A 5,446-nucleotide genomic window follows, 5' to 3' on the forward strand; every position below is an offset into this window, starting at 1 on the left:
CAATACTTCAGCCCCCTGGGTCCAGAAACCTTCCCTCAGTGTTCACTTATAAAAATTTTCATTTCTTTAATCTTGAAAACATGTAAAGGAAATAGTCCACACTGTTTCAGTATCTTCTAAATAAAGAATTTCGGTGGATTTGAACCCATGTGTTAAAAATATAAAAATGCAACATCCTTTTATTAGTTTGTAAGAATAATCCATTGACATCAGGGAAGACGGTCATTTATGAGTTGAGATTAGCCAAAATGGTGGAACAGCCAGAAGTACAGCTGAGCTCTCCTCAACACAATTCTTTTAAAAAGATCTAGAAAATGCACCAGGCAAAGTACAATGAGTCATTTTTCCATCCCAGGTGAGCACAGGGAGATTGCAAGATAGCACTTCAGACACTGGGGAAGGGGTCTAGCAGAGCATTCCAGTGCAGGGACTGAGTAAGGACACCCCACCAGGACAAGAGGTGTCCTATCCACTATAGAAGGGTCTGACCTTGGCTAGGAGTAAGAATAGGTGCTAAATGGAAGTTCTGTACATCACTATCCAGTGCCGGGTCACAGATACAGTGTGGCCATAGGAGGGCACCTGTGCCTAAAGGCTGTAGCTTAGGACAAGGAGTGGCCATGAGCTTTAGGTGTGTACTGAGCTAGCAGCATGTGCAGAAGCATCTGATCTGCATCAACCTCTTCTCCAACACAAAGTCCAAAGTCAGGAAATAAGGCTGGAAGAATGGACAAACCCATAAAGAGCTGATATGTGACAGCAATGCTCAAGACATATATATAGGAGAAGAGAATGAAAAGCAAAGCCTCAAAGGAAAATTCAGCTTGACAGTACGTTCTAAATAGATATGTGACTTTAATATTAAAGATCACACTATAAAAAAATTACAAGGGAGAAGCTAGATGGCACAGTGGATAGAGCACCAGCCCTGGATTCAGAAGGACCTGAGTTCAAATCTGGCCTCAGACACATAACACTTACTAGCTGTGTGACCCTGGGCAAGTCACTTAACCCCCACTGCCCAATGGAAAAAAAAACCCCAAAAACAAAAATTACAAGAGGAACAGATCATATACTTCTCACACTTATGGTAGGAGATGTATTCTTAAACAAATAAGAGATAAAGGCAATTAAAAGATAAAATAGATAACTTTGATTTCTTGAAACTGAAGAGCTTCTGCATATTCAAAATTAATGCACCTAGCATAAGAAGAGAAGTGGTTAAATGGGAAAAAAATTTTTTTGTATCACATTTCTCTAATAAGGGTTTGGTATCCAAGACATTTAAAGAATTAATAAATACAAATAGTTTTGAAAAGACTAATTGCAAAATATTCATAGCCACATGAAAGAATGCTCCAATCAACATTGAGGTTTCATCTTATACCTGGCTAACTGGCAACAATGACAGAAATGGGAACAGTCAGTGTTGGAGGGGTTGTGGGAAGATAGGCAAACAGAAGCAATTGCTGGCGAAGCTGCGAATCATCAGGACCATTTTGAAAAGCAATTTGGAAATATATGAATAAAGTAACTAAAATATCCATGTCCTTAGATCCAGAGATTTCACTACTGGGCTTATACCCCAAAGCCACTGATAAGAAGAAAGTCCCTGGGGGCAGCTAGGTGGCTTAGTGGAGTCAGGATGACCTGAGTTCAAATGTGGCCTCAGACACTTGACACTTACTATCTGTGTGACCCTGGGCAAGTCACCTAACCTCCATTGTCTCACCAAAAAAAAAAAAGTTTGCAAAGAAGAAAGTCCCTGTATGTACTGTTTACAGCAGCACTATAAACAAACTATGGCTCATGAATGTAATGGAATCTTACTTTGCTGTAAGGAATGAGGAATATGATGGAATACTGAGAAGTATGGAAAGATCTACATGAACTGATGCAGAGTCAAGCAGAGCCAAGACAATGTTACATACAATGACAACAACAACAAAAAGGTTGCTCACACACACACAGTCACACACACACACACATGAATACACACCTTTGTAGAGGTGGGAGGTCCACAAGTGTTGTACCTTTCACATATGTTCATACTAATACTATTTGTTATAAGGGATGGCTCTCTGGGAGATAGAGTAGAAGGGGGAGGGATACTAGCAAAAACTGTGGTGATGTCACAAAAAAATCCAAAAGACATCAGTATTGATTTTAAAAAAAAGCCCACTTTGAGCATAGAATTTGGAACTCAAAACTTTAGATAAAAATGTTTAAAAATTTGGAAAAAAAAAAAGGAAAACAAATGTGATTTAAGCAAGGCCTAGCCAATAACATACTGCTTCCATTTGGAGCCAGGGCACTTTTCCAGCTATGACAGCTCTTTAAACCAAGTATCTCCATGTACTCAATTTTGAATCGGTGCATCAGCATATCAACTTAGTCAAGATTTTAAAAAACAATGAAGTGTATTTAGTCCCATATGTCTTATTTAAAAATTATTACTGGAGCAGTTAGGGGGTGCAGTGAATAGAACATCAGCCCTGGAGTCAGGAAGACATGAATTCAAATCTGGCCTTACACACTAGATGTGTGACCCTGGGCAAGTCACTTAACCCCAACTGTCACAAAAAGAGAAGAAAAAAAAACATTATTATTCGCCACAAGGATTCAGGATTTAGTGAGAGCATTAAGTTTTTATTTTGTATCATTAGTAAAGAAAATAATATTTCATCTTTTTTCTCACCCTTTAAGTATCTATTTTTTTGTGTAGGTTTTATAAAAGTATTTATAAAGGGCTTACAATGGGCAGGTCTTGTGCTAAGTGCTGGAGATGCTAAAACAGACACTGGCCTCAAGGAGCTTCCATTCTAGCAGAGAAAGAGGACACAGTCAGGGGAGCCGGAATGGGGCTCGGAGTAATAGCTATAGTTGTCAGTACCATAGTTTATGTATACAACTTGTAAACGTACTTATGTATTTTATGTGGTTCATTCTAATTTTCAAAGAATGTTCCTTGGGTAAAGTCTTGTACCTGTTTTGCCAAGCTGCTTATTTACTCTCCAATTCTTTCTTCCATAATTCTCTTTTCCAATTTTTTTTCTTATCACTCTAATTTCTTTTCCAATTATTTCCTCTACATATATGGGATGATACACTCAAGCATCTTTTATTGATACGGTTGTGTGACCAAAAATGTTTGGGGATCCTTGCCTTCAGATCCTGCAGCAGTTAATTTCTCCTGTCTCCTCTTCAGCTGAATTTGTCTTAATTTGGTCTTCAGCACTTTCCTATTCTGCTTTACCAGGCTGACCAGAAGTCTCTTTTCATGCTGGGACTCCATTCTTGGCTCAGCTCATGGACTAATTTTTTTTTTCTTTCCCAAGGCTCAGCATGTTACTCTTTTTTTTCTTTATTAATTAATTAATTTTTAGTTTTCAACATTCACTTCCACAAGATTCTGAGTTTCATGGACTAATTCTTAGAGGAAGCTCCTGCAGAGGGTGATCTCTCCTCCCCCACCCAGCTAGTGAGTACTCTCTTCCCACTCAGACTCCCCTGAATCTCCTTGTTTCAAACTTCCAGCAGAGAATGCTCCAGGGATGAGGAGCCCTTTTATCTTTTCCCTCCCTCCCCCATCCTCCTCAGTAGCTGCTAACTACCAGGGTAGCAAGACTTTCAGGAATGCTGGCTGAATAGAGGGGAAGGGATGAGTGGAAAGACTAAAAGGGGAAGGGTTGGGGTGGGTGGTGGGAAGGGGAAGGGTGCAGCAAAGGAGGAAAGGCTGAGGATGTAGAGATTTTGAGGCACTAGAGAAAGAAAGGGAGGGGATGATGGAGCTCAATTCTTTATTACTGGGCCCTAATTTTCCAAAGAGGGTAGGAAGATAGGTTTTCTGCTGACAGAGGAAAGGAGGGGATGCTGCTGGGGCCTCTGGTAGGGAGGAGGCTCGGACCAACGATGTGTGCGCAGCCCCGAGGGCTCAGGGGAGCTCAGAGCACTCAGAGCTGGGGTGTATTCATTGAACCTTGAGGTTGTAACTCCTTCCAGAGGTACTGAAGTCCAGAAGAAGGGTAGGAATGCAGAAGGCAGATAGTGGGGTGGGGGGACCCAGGGCTGAGGGCTGGAGGGGCGTGAACAGCAGCGAGACAAGGATGGACGGAGGACAGGTCAGTGGCGCTGGTCAGCTCTGGGGTCAAGACCCTGACCCTCAGAAAACAGTGAGATCAGAGTCGGGCTGGGTGGACTGGGAGAACCCGAAGGTCACTGCGCAAAGGAGGAATTTGTTTCGGAAGGGGAGGTGCCCGCGAGATGGCTGGCTAAGGGGAGAGGAAGTTCACAGGCCAAGTTCAAGGGGGGAAGGGTAAGATGACTCTAAGGTGTGTGAATGGGCGGGGCGCGCTGGTCACGAGAGCTGGAGAAGAGAATAACCCGGGGGCCGGGATGTTTAAGGGGGCACCCTCGAACGAACACTGAAGCCCCCAAGGCCGCAGTGGGGAGGGTCGCAGAGCTGCTCCATCATCTCGCCTCTGCCGGAGCGTTCCCACGCGGCCGGGAGGCTCCCCAGCTCTGGGCACTTTCCGGAGCATCGCCCATTCCTCCGGAGGGGGAAGCTGAGGCGCGGGGCTGGGGGCAGGGTCACCCAGCTTGGGAGCCCAAGCTCGATCCCCTCCTCCAGCGTCCAGTCCCGGGTGCCCCATACAGAGAAAGTGCCTGAGAAGAAGAGGGAATGAATGAACACAAGAAGGAGGCGCGGCGGAGTTAAAGGGACTACAGGATTTTAGCGGCCCGCACAGCTATAGGCTGAGAACTCGGTTTGGGGCGGGACCAAAGTGGGCCCACGTAAGGAGGAGGCCCAGGAGCTAGGCCTCTAGAGCGTGGGCGCTGCTTTGAATGGAGAGCCGCGGGAGCAGCCTCAGCCAATAGGCCAAAGGCGTCCTTTTACGTCACCCGTTGCTGAGGCTGGAGCCATTCTGCTCCTCCTCCCCCCCTCCTTTTCCTGCAGCCCTGGCCATAGCTCCTAGGGTCGGTGCCGACGCCTCTGCCAAGAACGAGAGTGCCACAGCAGGGGAGGAAGCGAGAGCAGGAGGAGGCTCAGGCGTTGGAGCCTCCTCACCCCGACCTGGTAGTCAAACAGGGTATCTGGCGAAGGCTCGGGCTGCAGAAGAGACTTCAACTTCCAGCAAGCCTCGCGGCCCCTACTTCCGGAGCCCACCCGGGGCGCGCAGCCTGCTGGGAGTTGGAGTCCTGGAGCACTGTAGCATCTTTCCAGGGAAATGTGTTCTCTCCAGGGCCGCGGGCCCACGGGCAGAGGTCAACCGGTCGCCTCTCGCTAGCGGAGCCGCCAGCTCGGCCAGGGTGTTCCCAGTCTACAGATAAGCTGGGCTGCGGAGGGGAGGAACCTGAAGGGGGCGGGGCCTGCGCTGGCCCTTTAAACGCGGAACGGAAGTGGGTGGGCGGGGCCCAGGGCCGCGCTATATAAAGCGGCCCGAGC

The sequence above is a fragment of the Phascolarctos cinereus genome, unplaced genomic scaffold (genome assembly GCF_003287225.1).
Source record: "Phascolarctos cinereus isolate Bilbo 61053 unplaced genomic scaffold, phaCin_HiC Scaffold_5;HRSCAF=322, whole genome shotgun sequence".
Lineage (NCBI taxonomy): Eukaryota > Metazoa > Chordata > Mammalia > Diprotodontia > Phascolarctidae > Phascolarctos > Phascolarctos cinereus.